The sequence below is a fragment of the Cricetulus griseus genome, chromosome 7 (assembly GCF_003668045.3).
Source record: "Cricetulus griseus strain 17A/GY chromosome 7, alternate assembly CriGri-PICRH-1.0, whole genome shotgun sequence".
In the NCBI taxonomy this organism is placed as follows: Eukaryota; Metazoa; Chordata; class Mammalia; order Rodentia; family Cricetidae; genus Cricetulus; species Cricetulus griseus.
Genome location: NC_048600.1, coordinates 89,633,328 through 89,653,965, shown reverse-complemented (window position 1 = coordinate 89,653,965; position 20,638 = coordinate 89,633,328). Strand labels below are relative to the sequence as shown.

The 20,638-nt window shown below is 41.7% G+C and overlaps 1 protein-coding gene across 2 annotated transcripts in view; it reads right to left on the bottom strand.

Annotated features, from left to right (window-relative positions):
- Tlcd3a (TLC domain containing 3A) overlaps positions 1 to 20,638 on the bottom strand; it is a 29,222-nt gene that overhangs the window by 8,344 nt on the left and 240 nt on the right. The window lies entirely within an intron of this gene.

The following is a 20,638-nucleotide window of genomic DNA, read 5'->3' as shown; positions in this document are numbered from 1 at the left end:
AGCAGATGGTTCCTGCCAGATGCCAATAAATTAACATTCAGTTAATGGTGTAAAAATGTAGCAAACATACCTTTTGCTTGTTCCAATTTGTATATAATTGATTATTGGGTCTGAGATTTTCTTAACTTTAAAAGGTAATTTCCCTTTTTACTATTATTTTTACTATTACTGGGTTGTGATCATTTGGGAGAAGACAACTCTTCCTATCTCCCTACATGTTTAAGGTAACAAGCTCAAAGAGAATCAGGGCTTTTGTCCACTTTGGACAGGCTGCATCTCTGCTTCCCCATTCACACCTAACAAATGGTAAATGGAAAGGACTCTTTAGTTTGGGACCAAGGTGTCTTCACAAATAAGACTCTCATGTGAACAAAGAACATCTATCTGTAAACTTTCCATTCTCTCCAGAAAGCATCTTTCTGCATCCCACTTTCTATTCCCTATCCGTGCACTCTGGTCACCTCCAGCTCTTCCGGTGACAAGTGGTTCTAAGTCCTCCCTGCCTTGGCTAAGAGAGATCAGCAACAAGCAACAAGTATGCCAATAGTGTCCAGTGGTTAGTACTGTCTTCCACACAGGAAACTAGCTGTCCACTGAACTCTTAAGATGCCCCCATGAAATGAATACAAAGCAACAGATGTTTCATATAAAGAATTAGAAGAAAAATCAGTTTCCAACATTGTGCCCAAGGGAATAACCACAATGTTTAGATTGATTCACTATAAAGCCAACAAGCTTAATTTGAATTTGGCTTTCAGTGATCAGAGGGAAAATTATAAAGCTGAACCAAAAGCATCAAACCCTAAGGGAAGGGGAGGAGGGGGCTCCAAACCATAGACAAACAAACAAATAAATATAATTTTAAAATGCTGTTCATCCTTCACAGGATTTTTCCCCCCATGATGTGTATCTAACCCAGTGACTTGCACTTGTCAGGCATGTGCTCAACCACTGAGCTACATGCCATGCCCACTTCAAGCCTTGTCAGACATTTCCTCCTCCACAAAGGTTTCTATGTTCTTCCAGGAAGATTTATAAATTTATTTTTAATGGGCTTTTTTCCCCTTTAGACAGGGTCTTTCTAAAATGTAGCCCTGGCTAGCCTGGAACTCCATGTAGACCAGGCTGGGCTCAAACTCAAGAGATATACCTGCCTCCACCTCCCCAGAGCTGTCTTTGTATTTTATGTCCCAAATTAAGTATGGCACCTTCCAAGGGTTCAGTAAATGATATTTTTAAACTGTATGTTGAGAACTATACTATGTGCTAGGCACCACATAAAACACTTTGTATACGTTAATTAAATCCTCAAACCAGTTACTGTGTGAGAGAAGGGAGGGTGAGTGAGAGTCAGACCAGAGCAATTTAAAAGTTACTCCAGGTCACATTGCTGGCAGCAAAACTGGGATTGAGTTTAGTATGGTCCACCTTCCAAGGTCAATGTGCTTAATGACTATACTGCTTTCAAACTTGATAATGGAGAATAATACTCTTTCTCAATATGGTTTCAGAGTAATAACTACATAACTACTGTCCCTCGTTGTTTACTTACAAGTTTGAGTGTGGGATATGGAGTTTATGGGCTCGAATGCTACTTTTTAAAAATGTGCCTATGTGTAGTGTATTTGTGTGTGTATATACATGCCACATAACACATAGGCATGCAGCCAGAGAGGAAGTACAGAGTCCTGCTCTATCACTGTCTGCTGTATTCCTTTGAGACAGAATTTCTCATTGAACCTGGAGTGAAGACAGCTGCCAGCAAGCCCAGTAATCCTCCCGTTTCCACCTCCAACAGCCCCGGGGGTTAGAGGTGTCCATAGCCACACCTGGCTTTCTATGTGGGTGCTGGGAATTCAAGTCATCATGCTTGCACAGCAGGCACTCTTCGCCCCTGAGTTTTGCCCCCAGCCCTAATATTAACACCAAAGGTAAACATATTATTAATTACTTTTGTACACACACACACACACACACACACACACACACACAAAACAAAAGCCCTCAATGTGGCTGGGAAGCTTCCTTGCCACCCTGTGAAATGAAAGGACTCTGGTTAAAACCTGGACCTCCTGATTTGAGTTCCTGGGTTATTTCAACAGCTTCACACCACAGTGGTAGGATTTATGAAGTTTACAATTTGCTTCTTGTATGGGTTTCCAGAGTGAAATTTGGGTCAGATGTGATGGTATGCACTTGTAATCTTAGCCCTTAGGAAGCAGAGGCAGAAGGATTGCAGTAAGTTCAAGACAAGCCTGAGATACATAGCAAGTTCCAGATGAGCTGGGGCCATATAACAAAACTGTTTCAAAAAATGCAAGGCTGAAACTTGGATGCTAGATGCTAAGTTAAGGCTCTTTTATCAGATTCAGAGTCTCGATGGGGCTGGGGAGACAGTTTGGTAAAGTGAAAAGCACCTGTTGCATAATTATAAGGACCTAAATCCTATCCTCAGAGCCCCTGTCAGACATCAACTATGCAGGGTGGCGAACTTGAAGTCCTAGCTCTGGAGAGGCAGGACAAACAGATCCCTGGGACTTGAAGGACAATCAGAGAGCCCTGGGCCAATTAGAGAATCTATCTTAAAAAAACACATGTTGAGCTGGGTGGTGGTGGCACACAGCTTTAATCCCAGCACTCGGAAGGAAGGCAGAGGCAGACCAAGCTCTGTGAGTTTGAGGCCAGCCTGGTCTACAGAGCAAATTCCAGGACAGGCTCCAAAACAATACAGAGAAACCCTGTCTCAAAAAAACAACAACAAAAAACCAAAAACCAAAAACCAAACCAACCAAACAAACAAAAAATGCATGCTAAAAGGCACTTGAGGAATGACATTTGAGGTTTTCTTCTGGCCTCCACAGATACACACACACACACACACACACACACACACACACACACACACCCAAAGATCTAGTTTGGGAGGCTGGGGGGGGGCGGGTCTACCACTGAAGTGTGTGGTCTTCCTTTTTGGATGTTCTAGCCCGTTCCTCTAGGCTGCTTGCACATCATTAGCAGTCAGGACATAGATATTCTCCCCATGACTGCTTCACAGACATAAACTGAAAATAATCTGTTTCCTTGTGAAATATTTGCAAATTCCCAGGTGACTACCATATATGTGCTGTGTGGGCTGCTACTCTTCATCAGAGACATCAGCTTCCTGTCCAGGAAAATGTTCCTACAAGGAAACTATTGAAATTCACACACAAATATCTTTATTTTGAAATCCAGAATGAGAACTTGGAGGCTTCATCCATTCATATGTTTTTGTTGTTGTTGTTATTGTCTTGTTTTGTAACCCTGGCTGTCCTGGAACTCAATCTGGAGACCAGGCTGGCCTCGAACTCACAGAGATCCGCCTGCCTCTGCCTCCTGAGTGCTGGGACTAAAGGCATGTGCTACCACTGCCTTTGTATATCCTTTTAAAATCCTAATAGAGAACATGGAATCTTGAAGTCAGTTATTTTGTTTGGGGCCCTATTTCTTTGTCACTTAGGAACTGATGAAGCAGAGACAGAGTAGAAAGGAGCACCAGAAGATGAACTGATGGGAAGGGGCCAGGTGATAAAAATACAGGAAGATGATCAAGAGAGACCAAGTTGGACTGGTGAGATGGCTCAGTGGTTAAGAGCACACACTGCTCTTGCAGAGGACCTGAGTTCAGTTTCCAGAATCTACATAGGGAAGCTCACAACCAGTAACTCCAGCTGCAGCCTCTGAGAGCACCAGCACTCACACACACACACACACACACACACACACACACACACACACACACACACACACACAGAGAGAGAGAGAGAGAGAGAGAGAGAGAGAGAGAGAGAGAGAGAATAAATAAAATAAATACATCTTTTATAGAGAGACAAAAAATAGAGTTTTAGGGAATAAACCAAGATCTACCCCAAGTCAAGGGCAAACAGACACAGAGATAATGATCCATAGAGTGACAATTACAACAGCTAAGCAAGAGAAAAGGATGGAAGACACCAAGAAAGATGCAATGAGGCTTACAAAAAGGAAGAGGGTGACAGCCTTTGGTGGACCATTATTTCCTTGAGGTGAACACCCACAAAAGCCACATGGCAGAAATGAGGAGGTGACTTGCCATTAGAGCTGAGGGTGTGGCTAGGAAGAAATTAATCACCCTCCTTGTAGTTTCTCTTGCACCCTGCACTCAGTAAACACCAGATCAGCCTGTTGTTTTCACAGGTAGTGACTATCTGGGAGGAATTCATTGCAGACAGCACTGAGGCTGGGTTCAGAGAACCTGAATCCTATCCTGGCTTTGCAACTAATTCATAAGCTGTGTGACATGGAGAAAGCACTTCAGTTCCACCATAACATGAGGGGGGGGTTGTCTACCTGCCTCAGTGGGTGTCTTGAACAATCAAGTGAGTCATGAATCAAAACTTAAAGTATGTTAAAGTATGTGCTGGGCACAACAAGGGATTTTTATTGTAACTGGCTTCCTGAAGCACAGTTCTCTGCTGTTAAGCTTCTCAGTAAGTACTCTGGTTTGAGTGTGGAATACCATGAGAGCTCTTATGTGGAAGGCATGGTACCCAGTGTAGTAATGTGAAGAGGTGGGGCCTCCGGCTGTGACCTCATCTAGGGATTAGTCCATTAATGGACTCAGAGCTTAATAGGCTGCTGGGTGTGTTGGGTGTGGTGGGAAATTTAGGAGGCAGGATTTAGGTTTAAGGTCATCATAAGGGTGTATTTTATCTGAGTGTGCTCTCTCTCCTCTCCTCTCCTCTCCTCTCCTCTCCTCTCCTCTCCTCTCCTCTCCTCTCCTCTCCTCTCCTCTCCTCTCCTCTCCTCTCCCCTCCTCTCCTCTCTTCTCCCCTCCTCTTTCCCCTCTTCCCCTCTTCCCCTCCTCCCTCTTTCTCTCTGCACCCCCCCCAAATGAGCAGCTTTGTTCTGCTATGTGCTCCCTGCCTCTCCACAAGCCCAACACAGTGGTACCCAATGACCATGAATGGAAACTCTGAAACTGTGAGCCAACCTGAATCCTCCTTTAGGATTTGCCTTGACCTTTCTGGGGTTTTGTTTTTCACAGTGGCAGAACACTGACTAACATAATAAGCACCTGTTAGGTTGCAGATGCCTTTGACTAGCCTTAACTAGCCTAAACCAGTTCCAGATTTCAGCTTTCCTGGGTTCTATCCTGGTCTATTTACAAAAGCAAACTGAGTTCTCTAGGAAGCATGGTCACACCCCAAGTACGTGGTTTCTGCAAACAGTGTCCACAGCCACACACCACAGGGCAGTCTTTGCTCTTGGGCACCATGATACTGATCCTGTCAATAAAACCATAATTTACACAAAGAGTTGATTATAAAGCGCTTGCCTTTGTATGTTATTTATTTTTGAGGACTTTCACATACACATTTCTTTTGTAAAAAGAAAAAACATTAGATTATCTGTAAGTCACAGTGACCTAAAAGCAAGCACTTCTAAATTCATGTTTTAAAACTATTCAAGGACATTGAGCCATTAGGGAAATTACCTTGAAAGGAGGAGAACCAGAAAATCCCTGTGCACAAATTCAGCTGCCTTCTGAGTAAGAAATAAGACCAGCAAGATTTGATGTCTTCAATTCTCACAGGAAGCTCCACAATAGGGTGATTGTTTGCTTAAGTAGGATGACTTTTTTTTTTTAAGATTTTATTTATTTATTATGTATACAACATTCTGCTTCCATGTATATCTGCACATCAGAAGAGGGCACCAGATCTCATAATGGATGGTTGTGAGTCACCATGTGATTGCTGGGAAATTGAACTCAGGACCTCTGGAAGAGCAGTTGGTGCTCTTAACCTCTGAGCCATGTCTCCAGCCCCTCTTAGGATGACTTTTGTACTGTTTTCTTATTATAAAGTGGATTGTATTAAAAAATAAAACATGGCCATTACAGAAAATAATAATCACAAATAATAATGCCATATTTTGGTGGGATTCTCTGCAGTTATCTTCATTTTATTATTTCATTTTTTGAGATAAAATTTCACTATGTTGCTCTGGATGGTCTGGAACTCACTATGTAGACCAGCCTGGCTTCAAACTCATAGTGATCTGCCTGCCTCTACTTCTCGAGTGTTGGGATTTAAATCAAGTGATAGGATGAAAGGCATGGGCTACCATGTTCAGCCAATGCTTGCATTTGGTACACACTTCATTGAAATAATGTTTTAAATTAGAATACTAACTACTACTTGTAAGTAGTTCCAATGTTAAAATTTCACAAACTTCATTTTTAATAAATCATAAATAATTTGAAAATTTCATTTAATTACTCTGGTTTATTTCAAAGAGAAGAGACTGTCTCCACTTTTCTTTTTTGTTGTTGTTTTTGAGGTAAGGTCTCATTATGTTTCTTGGCTGTCCAGGGTAATGATAATGATTGTTAGGTAGACTAGGCTAACCTCAAACTCTCCTCGATCCATCTGCCTTTATTTCCTAAGTGTTGTCTGTTTTTGTTTGATTGTTTCTTTTGTATGTGTGTATGTGTTTTGTCTTTTACTTTTTAAGAAAGTATTTCCTTTTTTATTTATATATGGGGGCAGAGGTCATCCCTCAGGTAGTGTCTTTTTGAAGCAGGGAACTCTCTTTGGGATTCAGGGCTTGCTCCTAGGCTAGGCTGGCTGGCCATCGAGCCCCAGGTGTCTGCCTACCTCCACCTCTCCAGTGCTGAGATTATAAGTGTGTACCAGATGCCTGGCATTTTTCTTTTCTTTTCTTTTTTTTCTGTAGCCCCAGCTGTCCTGGAACTCACTCCATAGACCAGGCTGGCCTTGAACTCACAGAGATCTGCCTGCCTCTGCTCCCTAAGTGCTGGGATTAAAGGTGTGTGCTGCCACCACCTGGCTGGCTTTTTTTTCTTCTTATAAATGTGAGTTCTGGAGCTCAAACTCAGATCCTCATGTCTGCCCAGCAAGCACTTTATCAATTGTACTATCTCCCCATCCCTATTTGTTTCACTATGTAGTTAGGTTGACCCCAAACTCTTAATTCTTCTCATTTAGCTTGCTAAGCACTGGGATTAAAGGCACTGAGCAGACTGGCTTCCACATTTATTCACAGACCAACGAATCAAGGTTAGTTCCTTGATAACTTTAATCTTAAAAATATTCAGAGTTCCATCCTTACTATCATCCAGCAACTGAGTAAGCATCACAGTGTCTACAGAAACCCAAGCTTCTTTTTAAGTACCTACTTTGTTCTTTATTCAGGCGGAACCCCACTAATCTGTAGGAGGTAAATGGTATATTTATTTCAGCACTTGATATTTAATGAAGAAACGGATGAAGAAAAAGCTATTCTTTGTAAGGCAAAGTCTATAGCTTTTACTATACACAGCTAATTTCAACCATAAAATTCATATTTTAGTTAGACTGCAGGCAAATGGCTTAGGACTAGAAACAGGGCTGAGAAAGCTGATGAGTTAGACATACTTAAACATCTTATTTAGGGCGGAACTGTCATACAGAGCACAAGAACCTCAGCAGTAAGACCACCATGTGGGAAGGATGTGAGCACGCTGCTGGGCCTCAGAGAGTGTTAACGATCAGTCCACATAGTGAACTGGGAGTCCTGAGCCACACTGAGATACCTTTACCTGAATTGCCAGGAAACATGAAGGAGCTGTCTGGCAGAGGCCTTAGAAAGATGTGGGAAGTTTTAAGTAGTATTAATGCAGTGAAGGCCAAAGAGCATGCACTAATTCATCAAGATGCTGCTGTTGTCCGTGTCATCTTGTGTCCCCCCTCCACCCCCCACCCCTGCAGTATTGTTAAATATTTCATTCTGAGGTGTTACCTTTGCCTTGATGGTACTTTTTGCTTTCTTATATTTATCATTACCCTGTGTGTGATGTGAGTACAGTCACATGCTCACGTGGAGGTCAGAGGCCAACTTTCAAGAGTCTGTTCTCACCTTCCACTCTGGGTTCCAAGGAGAGGGGACTCAGGTAGTTAGGCTTGTAAATACTTTACCCACTGACACATCTCATGTGTGTTCTTCCAAGACAACTGTCAAGTGTGGTGATCACTCCATCTTGTAGGGAATGCTGTAGCCTGTCCCCTACACCATCTGCTACTGTTTAATTTCTACTATTAGCACTTTTATGACTATTATATAAAACTATAATTTCTACTATAACAGCACATGCATAAACTCTCAGAAGAGCATCAGCATTACAAAGGAAAAGAAATGTGTATTGAGATCACTGTTTTCTACTAACATTATTTTAGCAAGAAAAATGAAAAATCAGTTGAAACACAGTATAAAATAAGGTGGCTAGATCCAAGATCAGTATACAAATATAAATGACTTTTCAAACGAGCAATGAATATCAATTAGAAAATATAATGAAGAAAGAGGATTATTGAAAACTTTGTTAGCTGAGCTTAGTCATACATGACTTTAATCCCAGCACTCAGGAGGCAGAGGCAATCAGATTTTTGTGAGTTCAAGACCAGCCTGATATATATATATATATATATATATATATATATATATCATATATATATATATATGAGTTTCAGCCAGGGCTACATAGAGACACCTTGTCTCAAAAAACAAAAAATAGTATAACACAGTGTGTTATACTAGTATAACACTGTCTAGTGTGGCAGCACACACTTAGAATCCAGCACTTGGGAGGTAGAAGCAGGAGGATCAATATTTTGGGGGGGATTATAATGTAATTATATTTCTCCCCCTCCTTTCTTCCCTCCAAACCCTTCTCTAGATTCCTCCCCACCCTCCTTCAAATTTATGGTCTCCTTTTCCCCTTGGAGGATCACTACCCTAAGGTCATCATTGGCTACATGTTGAGTTGAAGTCTAGCCTGAGGTACCTTAGATACTGACCCATCCCCCATGCATACATATACCCTACACATGTATATAATGGCTAGTTTTAGGCCTAACAAAAATATGCAAGATTTATATGAAAGCAACTGTATAACTTTACCAAATAACACGAATGCCTGAGCAAATACAGTGTGACCCTATGATGAAAGATTCAATATTATAAACATTGATTTCCTCTAAATTGATATATACTCAATGTGATCTCACTCAAAACCCAACTTTTGCAAACTAGAGATAATTTTTTTAAAAGTCAAGAATACTTGGATTGACTAAAAGGGCATGGAAAAAGAGAAGGAGTTTTGCTATCAAAACACTCCACAATCAATCATAATTGAAATAGTAAGGAAGAAGCAAAGCCACCAGGGGAACAAGACAGTCTTGAATTATTGCTGATTTTTTTTTGAGACAAAAGTCTGTGTATCCAAGGCTAGCCTCCAACTCACTATGTAGTTGAGGATGATCTTGAACTTGTCACCCTCCAGCCTCTGCCTCCAGGATCACAGGCTGCCCTACCAGGTTTCAGGCCAGCACTCTACCAGCTGAGTTACATCTCTAGCCCAGGGTTTTTGTTTTGTTTTGTTTTGTTTTGTTTTGTTTTGTTTTGTTTGAGACAGGATCTCAAGTGGCCCAGGTGGGCCTTGAACTCACTGTGTAACCAAGGATGACTTTAAACTCCTGATTTTCCTACCTCCACATCCTGAATGTTGAGATTACAGGCATGCTATGCTACGTCCGGTTTATGAGGTGCTGAGAACTGGACTGTACAATACATGCAGGCCAGCATCCTACCAACTGAGCTACAACCCCAGGCCAAAATTTATTTGTGGCAAGTATGTCAGAACTAGCAAGAAAACTAAAGAACTACTGATTCTAAAATTAGAAGTTGAATTTATTTGTTTGAGACATAGTTTCTCTCTGTAGCCCAGGCTGGCCATTCTCCTGCCTTGGCCTCTCAGGTGCTGGAATTATGGTATGAGCCACCATACAGGGCACATTTTTGTGGTATCAGGGATTGAACATGGGTCTTGTGCACACTAAACAATTGAGCTATGGCCCCAGCCCTAGAAGCTGACTAATCCGTCATAACTGAGGGCCCCTAGGACCTCCAAATGTGCATTCACTGGTGACTACAGTAAGGACTAAAATGAGGCCATACTAGATTAAAGTGGAATACACCCTAGAAATAATTAGCCCAAGAGTCTCCTTATAACAGGCAGGACTCACAAAGACAGAGGAGACAGGAAATGGGAAAGTGGAACGAGACGGTAGTGCTGAGTCTGTAGGCAGCAGAGGTCCCGGGCAACTGGTGGCCACCAGATGCTGGGGAGGAAGACATGGGAAGATGTCTCCCTCAGAGCCCCCAAGATGGAGCCAACCCTCCAACACGATGTTTCAAGGCTCTGGTCTGTAGAACTGTGAGAAAATGTCTATTGTTGTAAGCTCTCCAGCTATGGCAATGCATTATGCCAGCTCTAGGAAACAAATGCCACCCTGCCACACACTAGGCAAGAAACAAGTTTCAGGTGTTTTAAACATTAAATACTCTAAAGGCAGTTGAAGAAATTTCAAAAAGTATTTTTTATAATTTATAGGCTTGAGAAAAATTTCCCAAGAAAGACATAAAACCCAGATGTGACAGACAGTAGGACGAACAGATCTGTACACATCTAAATATCAAACAGTGGGGTCAGGGAGATGGCTTAGCTGTTTAACATGCTTGCCACCAAGCCTGACAACCTGAATTCCATCTCCAGGACCCACATGGTGTCGCAAGAAACATCCCCCACAACTGATTCCTCTACACACACACACACATGCACATGCACACAAAACACACTAATCAATATCTTTCAAAATTCTTATAAATAGTTATCCAAATTATAAAGACCGGACATAAAGAAATACAAATAGGCTGAATCAAACTTTATAATATTTAAATAACCAATACTATCTGGTATGCTAAGGATTAAAAGATAGAGGCATTTTTTATAGTGCTAGTGTAAAATAAATATGTATTTGTGCCAGGCAAGTGGCATGTACTTATAATTCCAGCAGCACTTGGGAGGCCGAGGCAGAAGGATCATGAATTTGAGGCCATCCTGGGATACATAGTAAGGCCTTGTCTTAAAACAAAACAAAACAAAATACTGCTATAGCAGCAAAAATATTTTAAAACTCTAAATAACTAGTAACATGGTGCTTAAATATTTTGCGGCATGTCTCACTATGGAATATATATATATATATATATATATATATATATATATATATATGGATATGGATATTAAAAAGAGAACTGTGGATAGAGTGTACCTCTGGCACAATGCTCGTGTAGTATACATGAGACCCTGGGTTCTATCTTCTCCATTGGGGGAAGAGAGGGAGAGGGAGAGAGAGAGAGAGAGAGAGAGAGAGAGAGAGAGAGAGAGAGAGAGAGAGAGAGAGACTGACTGACAGACAGACAGACAGACAGACAGTCTAGGCTAACTATACAGAGAAGGATCTCCAGAATATACTAAGGGGGAAAAGATAGATGAGGACAAATTACTGAGCAATAAACAGAATGCAATATAATCTGTGACTAGAGTGGTTAAAATGTGATGGGCGCATGCTGTGGTGTATAATCACACAGGGCTCACCAGGAAGAACATCTAACTGCTGACAGTGTTGCCTCTGCAGAAGGCTGCCCAAGTGCTGTTTCTGACTGTGCATATGTGGTGGTGGAATAAAGGACGACTTTTGCATTTCCTCCCATTTACTTCCATGCCATATGAGTTTTTCCAATAAAGGTGACTTGCTGCTTATTACATAAGTAGAAGGGGAGAACTTAATAAGCACCTAGAAGTGATGGGCTAATTGTTAACCCAGAGGAATGTTGGAAAATACTGTTCTGTATCGTGAGTGTGTGTTTTGAAATCTAGTTAGAAAATAGACTTTAGTGCTTTCAGAATAGACACAAGCACATCACTTGCTTTTGCCAGCCATGAGGGTCTCATCATTTTCTGAAGTGAGAAAACATCACATAAGTGCCTACACAGCAATCGGTCTGATTTTTCCAAAAAGACTGTAATAGGATACTGAAGTCCAAAGAGGGAAAGTGCTCAGACGGGCATATAGCCAACCCTGGTCTCAGGCCCCTCATTTTATTATCCTGTCTCATCTCCAGCACTATGGTAAAGACTAAGGAATAATATACATGGAAAAAAGTAGCCATGCACTAAATACTGTCTGCACCCACTCTTATTGTATTGCTCCCAAACCATTTGCTATTGGATAGTGTAGTGTGCTATCACATCTGTCTACAAGCTGCTAAACTCTACACACAACATGTTGAATGTGCAAGGCAAGACAAAGGCAGTGAGAACAAAGAAAAACTCAGAAGACGCAAAGGGAAGATTTTATAGGTTGTTGAAACTGTGACTGTTATGAAGGAGCAGAGTCCATGTTTTTTGATAGTAAGGGCTTAGAAACTAAGGATGGGGGGTTGGAGAGATGGCTCAGTGGTTAACAGCACTGTCTGCTCTTCTAGAAGACCCAGGTTCAATTCCCAGCACCCACATGGCAGCTCACAACTGTCTGAAACTCTACTTCCCGGGGATCTGATATTTTCACAGCAGTGCATATAAAATAAAGTAATTTTTTAAAAAGGGGGGAAAAAAAGAAACTAAGGATGGATGTGAGAATGGCCTCTTTTCTTTTTGAGAAGGTGTCTCACATGGTCCAGGCTGTTCTCAAATCCACTCTGTAGCTGAGGGTGACCTAGAACTTCCTTTTTTTTTTTTTTTTTTTTTTTTTTTTAAAGATTTATTTATTTATCATGTATACAGGGTTCTGCCTACATGTATGTCTGCTGGCCAGAAGAGGGCACCGGATTTCATTACAGATGGTTGTGAGCCACCATGTGGCTGCTGGGAATTGAACTCAGGTCCTCTGGAAGAACAGCCAGTGCTCTTAACCTCTGAGCCCTCTCTCCAGCCCGACCTAGAACTTCTGATCTTCCTGCCTCTACTCAGATAACAGGCCTACATCACAATGCTTGGCTTTTTGGATATGGCTCAAGGAACGAATGCATCAGAATCCAGCAGGCAGTAGGCTGGAGACATAGCTCTGCTGATGGCATTTCCCTAGTTCTGCACAAAGGTCTGGATTCCATCTCCAGCATCACATAAAACAGGATTTGGAAGCACACACTTGTAATTACAGCACTTGGGAGGAGGTAAAGGTAGGAAGATCAGAAGTTCAATGTTACCCTCAGCTCCAGGAGGAGTCTGAGGCCAGCCTAGGGTACATGAGATACTATGGTTTATTTATTTTTCTGTTTGTTGTTGTTTTTATTGTTTGTTTGTTTTTAAATAATCCATCAGGTAGAAAAAGAACCAAAGAAACAGAAAAAAGGCCTGAAATAGTCATAGTACTGGTAAAAAATTTAAGGGCTGGTTGGTTTGTTTGATATTAGGAGATAGAACCCAGGGCCTCATGCATTCTAGGAAAGTGCTCTACCACCGAGCTACCAGCCCAGTCTGTAAGTGGTTTTTGTAGAAGAAATAACTGGTAGCTATACTGCAATGATTGTACTCATTAATATCAACGTTATGAAGCAAGTGCTTTTAGACTTATCAGTGTACAACTTGTACAAATGGGGCGGTCACTTATTCTCATTCATACAACTGTCACTTGATTGAGCAAATGATAGCATTGTGGAAAGTGATCCCAGCATAGCCAATGAGAAGGCTAAGTTTGAAGCATCTGGGAGCTAGCACATATGCATGACTGAGTGACTCTGCTGTGACCGTGGGAATGGGAGTTACTGAGGCTAACTGGAGATTATGGGATGCTTTGCAAGAATGGGCATGTACAGTGAGCCAAAGTACCAACCAAAACAAAACTGGTGTCTAGGATATAGGGAACATTTGACACTATCCAAATGTCAATCAAAACAAATGCCAAGATGTTACCGTAGATTCAAGAATGAGGGACAGAAAAAGAACCAGTTATCATAACAAGCCAGGCACTAAAACAGCTAGCAAAGAGGCACCAAGAGATTGACTGGGTGTGATGAGTTGGGCATGATGGCTCACACCCTTAATTCCAGCACTCAAGAGGAAGAGGCAGGCAGATCTCTGTGAGTTAAGGTCTATTTAGTGAGTTCCAGGACAGCCAGGGTTATATAATGAGACCTGTCTTTAAAACAAAAAACAAAAAAAAGGAAGAAGAGGAAAAAGAAGAAGCATCAAGAGAAAGCTGGAGAGATGGCTCAGAGGTTAAGAGCACTGGCTACTCTTCCAAAATACTCCGAGTTCAATACCCAGCACCCACATGGTGACTCACAAACGTCTGTAACTCTAAGTCTAGGGGATCTGATGCCCCCTTCTGGCCTGTTCTGCTACTATATGCACATAAGAACAGGCAAAACATCCATACACATAAAAAATAAAACAAAAACATATTTTCCAGTTTTTAATTTAAATTTGAAACAAAATTGTTTTATACAAAAAATTTTTAAAGCACCAATTGAGAATAAGATTTGGCATAAGAACTAAACTACAGTATATTCTCATTCTTGTTTGTTTGTTTTTGTTTTCAAAACATGGTTTCTCTGTGCATCCTGGCTATTCTGGAACTTGCTCTGTAGACCAGGCTAGCTACAACTGAGAGCTCTGCTTGTCTCTTCCTCCTGAATGCTGGGATTCAAGGTATGGGCCACCACCCTGGCTCATATATTCTTCTACTACAAAATGGTCTCAGAAAACTGGGTGTGGTGGTATAAGCCTGTTTTCCAGGATGGATTCGGGAGGATTGTAGATTTGTGCCAGAAGGCCAGGCTAAACAATATGGTGAGATCCTGCTTCAAACAAAACAAAACAAAATGCTAATAGTGCATCCTTTTAACATTGATATAACCAAAGGCCACACCCCCACCCCATTTCTAAAATGGTTCTTAGAGTTCTTAAGCATAATCACATTTGGTTCAGTCATGGGTGGCAACACCTTCTCAAAAATCCGTCTGCCTCTTTCTCCCGAATTCTGGGATTAAAGGTGTATACCGCCTACCCAAGAGAAGGAGGTACTATTAACATTTAATGGGCATAAACCAGATGATTTCAACATCCTGTAACTTATTTGTTTGTTGTAGTGCTGGGGATCAAACCTTTAGGAGGGTATATAGAGGGGAGCGGAAATGGAGCAACAAGTCTTAGTTGAGCCTAGTGGTACAGGACTGTAATTCCAAATACTCCAGGGGCTGAGGTGGGAAGACCACAAGTTCAAGGCTAGCCTGGGTTGTAGAGTGAGATCAAGCCCAGCCTGGCAGATTAATGAGAACCTGCCTTAAAATAAAAACTAATACAGGGTTAGGGTGTAGCTCTATGGCAGAGTAATTGCCTGGCATGCACTAGGTTCTGGGTTTAATCCCCAGGGTAGACAATGGGGCTCACTCTCCGTGTGTGTGTGTGTGTGTGTGTGTGTGTGTGTGTGTGTGTGTGTGTGTCTGGAATGTGTGCATGCAGTATGCAGGAGTGCACATGGAGACCAGCCGAGGACTTTGGGTGGCCTGCTCTATCACTTTCTGCCTTTTTTCTTTGAGACAGGATCTCTCACTGAAATGAAGCTTGGCATTTCATGTAGGCTGGCTAGCCATAGAGCCCTCAATCTGCCTGCCCCATCCCACCATGCTGTTACTGGCATGATAGCCATGCTCAGCTTTTTCCATGGGTTCTGGGAATTTGAACTCAGGTCCTCATGCTTGCATAGCAAGTGCTCTTACTCACTGAGCCATCTCCCTAGCCCAAGACACTGTCCTGATCATATATAATATATATATATATATATATATATATATATATATATATCAGTCTACTTACTATATTAGAGTGCAGCTCCCTCAAAACAGTGTTAGAAACAGTAACTTGACAGAAACTTAGCTCACCAGATCTCACAAGCAAAGGCTGTCCAAATCACTTCCTGTATCCTTAACACTTGTTTCTATTGGCACAGCAAGAAATATTATGGAGATGCCTCTTCAAGGATTTCTGTTATCTTTCTACCTCACTCTTATGTTTTCTCGGAGGTGGACCACAAACAGTTCCCTCACAGCCTGCTAGACCACTCCCTGTATCTGTCTTTTGAAATAGGATCTCACTATGCAGTTCAGATGAAGCTCAAATCGCCATCTCCCTGCCGGAACCTCCCAAGTACTAACGGAGATTACAGGTGTGTGCCAGCATACCTAGCTTTCAGGCATCTGTCAAAGGGTATGTTCCTCAAGATTTAGTTTTGCTTCATTTATTGTTTTATGTATCCAAGACTGCTTTAAATTCAATATGTAGCTGAAAGTGGTCTTTCACTTCTAATCTTCCTGCTTCCACCTCCCAAATGCTGGGATTACAGTCATGGACCAGCACATTCAGTGTAGGCTGGGCTAGGAATCAAACCTGGAGCTTTGAGCATGGTAGGTAGCACTCCACCAACTGAGCTACACCCCCAAGCTCTTTTATTTCAAAGTCTTAGAGATTGAGCACATGCCCTATGTGTGGGATTTCATGGCATTAAGTAAGTTCTCTGTTAACACCTTGTATCACCTGTACACTATGCCACAGAATAACAGGAAATTATTTTTAAAAGCCAAGTTCATTTGAGAGACTATCACAAGCTTATTTTCATATACAAATCCTTCTTATCTATAAATGTCCACACTATACTTATATTAAAAGCATATCATCTGTTTTTCTCCAGCCAAAGGTACTTCCCTCTTTGCTTATTATAAACAGCTTGGTCTGTCATTGCTTATCCTAATGCATTAAAAAAACCTTGTTTATTTATTTATTTATTTATTTATTTATTTATTTATTGTGTGTGTGTGTGTGTGTGTGTGTGTGTGTGTGTGAGAGAGAGAGAGAGAGAGAGAGAGAGAGAGAAGATGGCAATTTGAGCTCCCTGAATTGCATGCCAAGACCCTATTCAGTGGATTAGCAGGCCATCACGGAATTGCGTGCAGTCTGTCTCTGAAGAAATGGAAGAGTGAGATGGAGGAAAGTTGTGGGAATTGGTTCTTTTTTTACCATGTGGGTGTCAGGGACTCCAGTCATTAGGCTTAGTGGCAAGTGTCTTTCCTGCTGAGCCATCAAGCCAGACACTACACACCCCACCCCACTCTCCCACCCCTGCCCAGACAGGATTTCTGTAGCTTTGGAGCCTGTCCTGGAACTCACTCTGTAGACCAGGCTGGCCATCTGTCTCTGCCTCCCAAATGCTGGGATTAAAGGCACGCACCACCACTGCCCAGCCACAATGCACTTTTTAAACTAGTGTCTACCTGGACTCTTAAGCAGCCTACTTTTTTTGTTTGTTTTGTTTTGTTTTTGTTTTTGTTTTTTGGTACTATACAAACCCCTAGGCTGAACTTTCATTTAATATTACTATTAATATTGGAGTTGGGAACTTCAGAAGGAAGAACAGTTTTGAGTGGTAGCAGATAGTGACCACTGACAATGGATACAAAGGACAACCAGCAATAACCACTGGACATGATCACTTTGGTTCTAGATTCTCTGTAACAATATAGGCAGCTCAGAAACAGAGAAAGGAAACCAGAGGGCAAGTGTTGATAAGAGCAGTGCACCTGATGTTACCATTCTCCTGCCTCTAGTCCTTCAAAGGCTATCTTTTTCCTTATGACAGCTCTCAACACTCAATCATCTGGCTCCACCCAGTTCTCTAGCATCTACTTGTACCACTCTGCCCTTGTCTTTCAAAACCCTACACCCTAGCCAGATCCTTTCTTCCTCATGGCTTTGCACACACTGTTACTTTTGTTTGTCATCCCTTCTCTTCCGCATTGCTTGAGCTTAAAAATCACTTCCGAAGAGAGAGCTTCCCCAGTGGCATCCACACCCATGATCTCTTAGCACATCTCAGTGTGCCCTGTCCTCGTCTGGCTTTGGACCCAGACTATCTCCTTACAAGCAGTTAGCTCTGTGGTGGCAGAAATTTGGTGTATCTGGTTCTTTGCTGGGCTCAGCACCCAGCCTAGCTGCTTGTCTGTCACCAGTAGGAACAGGTGTTGAATATCGTTACTGAATGAGTGACAGAAATACTTAGCCATAGGATCTAGGTTGTTTTATTTATGTGAACCAGCTCTCCATTCCTTCAACTGTTAAATTGGGATTATGGTAATTACAAGCTTCAGAATTGCTCTGTGGATCAAGAGTCAAGATATGTAATATGCTTGGTATGTGCGTGACATATAGTAAGCCTTAGGAAACATAAGCTATTATCATCAATAAAAAGAAACTCTCTGAGTATCCGAAACTCTTAAACATTGTTGGTAGGAATGTGAACATAATACCCTTATAACTGTAAACACAAATAGATCATACCACTTAGCAATCTCACTTCTAGGTATACATCTAAGTGAATGGGGAATTTACACAAAAATGTAGACAGGAATGTTTATAGCAGCTTTATTCACAACTCCTCAGAACTGAAAACAACCCAAGTGTCTTTAAATCAGTAAGAAGATAAAGTCAATGGTGTACTACACAGCAAGAAACAAACTGATGGCATAAGTAATAACATGGATGAATCACAAACCCATCATGCTAAGTGAGAAAAAAGGTGATATACTGTATGATTCCACTTAAAGGAATTTTTGACATTCTGGAAAAGCCAAAACTCTAAGACTAAACCTCAGGCCAGTGGTTTTCCAGATAACAGAGTGGATGCGAAGAAAAGTAGGGGGGGTGATGGAAATGTCCTAACTGGATTGTGGTGTGCTTGTATGACTATATGCATTTATCAAAGCTCATGGCATTGGAAACTGAAAAGGACTAATTTTACTGTATGCAAATTATATCTAATTTACAATAGAAAAATAAAACAATAGATAAAACTGCATTTTCTTTTAGGAATGGTACATGAGGTTTCCTTTCTCTTTCTACCCACTTGTACCTCCTTTCATCTTTCTTTTTGTTTTATTTTTAAATTTCTTAATTTTATGTGTATGGGTGTTTTGCCTACATATACATCTGTGCATGGTGTCCAAGAGGCCATAAAAGGGTGCTGGATTCCTTGGAACTGGAGTTACAGACCATGTGGGCCACCATGTGGGTGGTGGGAACTGAAACCAGCTCCTATGGGATAGCAGCCAGTGCTCTTAACTGCTGAGCCATCTCTTCAGCCTCTCCATTTTTTAAGTTTTTTCAAGACAGGTTTCTCTGTGTAGCCCTATCTGTCCTGGAACTCACTCTGTGGGCCGACCTGGAACTCACTGAGATCCTCCTGCCTCTGCCCCCCCATGCTCCCCATGCTGGGAATAAAGGCATTCGAATTCGATACCCTCCCCCAGCCCCTTTATTTTTTAATTATGTATATGTGTGTGTCTGCTCTTGGAGGACAGAAGAGGATGCTTTATGCCTCAGAGCTGGAGTTACATGTGGTTGTGAGCTGTTCAATGGAGGTCCTGGGAACTGAACTTGAATCCTGGATCCTCTGGAAGAACAGAATGCACTTTTAATAACTGAGCCATCTCTCCAGCCTTTGTTTTTTATTTTTGAGACAGATTTTCACTACATAGTCCAGCTGGCTTCCAACTCTCCATCTTTCTACTTCAGTTTCCAGAGTATTGGAATTTACAGGCATGTGCTACCACATCCTATGTTTTCTGATAATAAAAGCTGGCACCTAAAATTCCTGATAATACTATATGCTCCTTGTAGATATGTGGGAGCAAATATTTCCTTGTCATTGACTTTTGGTTGAGACCGGGTCTCATGTAGCCCAGCCTGGCCTCAAAACTCACTTATGTGGATGAGGTCAGCCTTAAACTCCTTGTCCTCCAGCCTCCATCTTCCAAGTGCTGGGATTATAAGCTAGTACCATCACACCAAGCCAATTTTGCTTTCAGAAATATACAGTCTACTTTCCAAAATACATTTGTGTACATTCCCATGTCATTAAATAATTTTCTAAACCATAATTTTATGAGTCAGTAATATGTATGTGTGTGCCAAATGTTCGGAGGTCAGAGCATAACTTTCAGGAGTCAGGACTCCCTTTCCACCATGTGGTTGTGGGATGAATTCAGGCTTGAGGCTTGGGGCAAGTGTCTGAACCATCTCGTTGATCCCCCCACCCTCCTCCTGCAATTTATATTTTTAAGTATTTCTTTGCTGCTAAAAATTATATTGCTCACACAAAATTTTTCAAAACTAAAACTACAGTAAAGTTCCATCCCCAACACTGCTACTTTTTTTTTTTTAACGAAAAAAGCAAATTATATATATTCCTGAAGCAATTTTGAAACATAATAAGTTTAGCAGGGCCAGAGAGAGCCTCCTCCTCTGAGGGTTTCACAATGTTGTACTGGTAAGGCAACCTTCCCTTGATTACAACTCCCTTATTGTTCCAGGGCCTGCTGGAAAAGTGGTTCCACAGGGTTATCTGGCTCCTCTCTTTGTGATGCACCAGGCTAGACATCCTAACATTTCCTGTACTACCAGCTTACATTTGCATAATACTTCCAATATTTAAAGCTCACCCTATCTAACGAAGCGTAAGCAGGGCAGATGGGAGTACTTTGTTCAAAATCATATATCAAGAGTGTAAACACGGATGTACAGCCCGGATATTACTCGGTCTTCAAAAACACTTCCTAGCCTTGGGTCGCTTTGTCCCCCAACCCCCGCCCTAGCGAGGAGGCATCAGATGCCCAGTGGATCCTTATCTGAGGAGCAGGCGCTCTCCCAACCTTCAAATGTCCT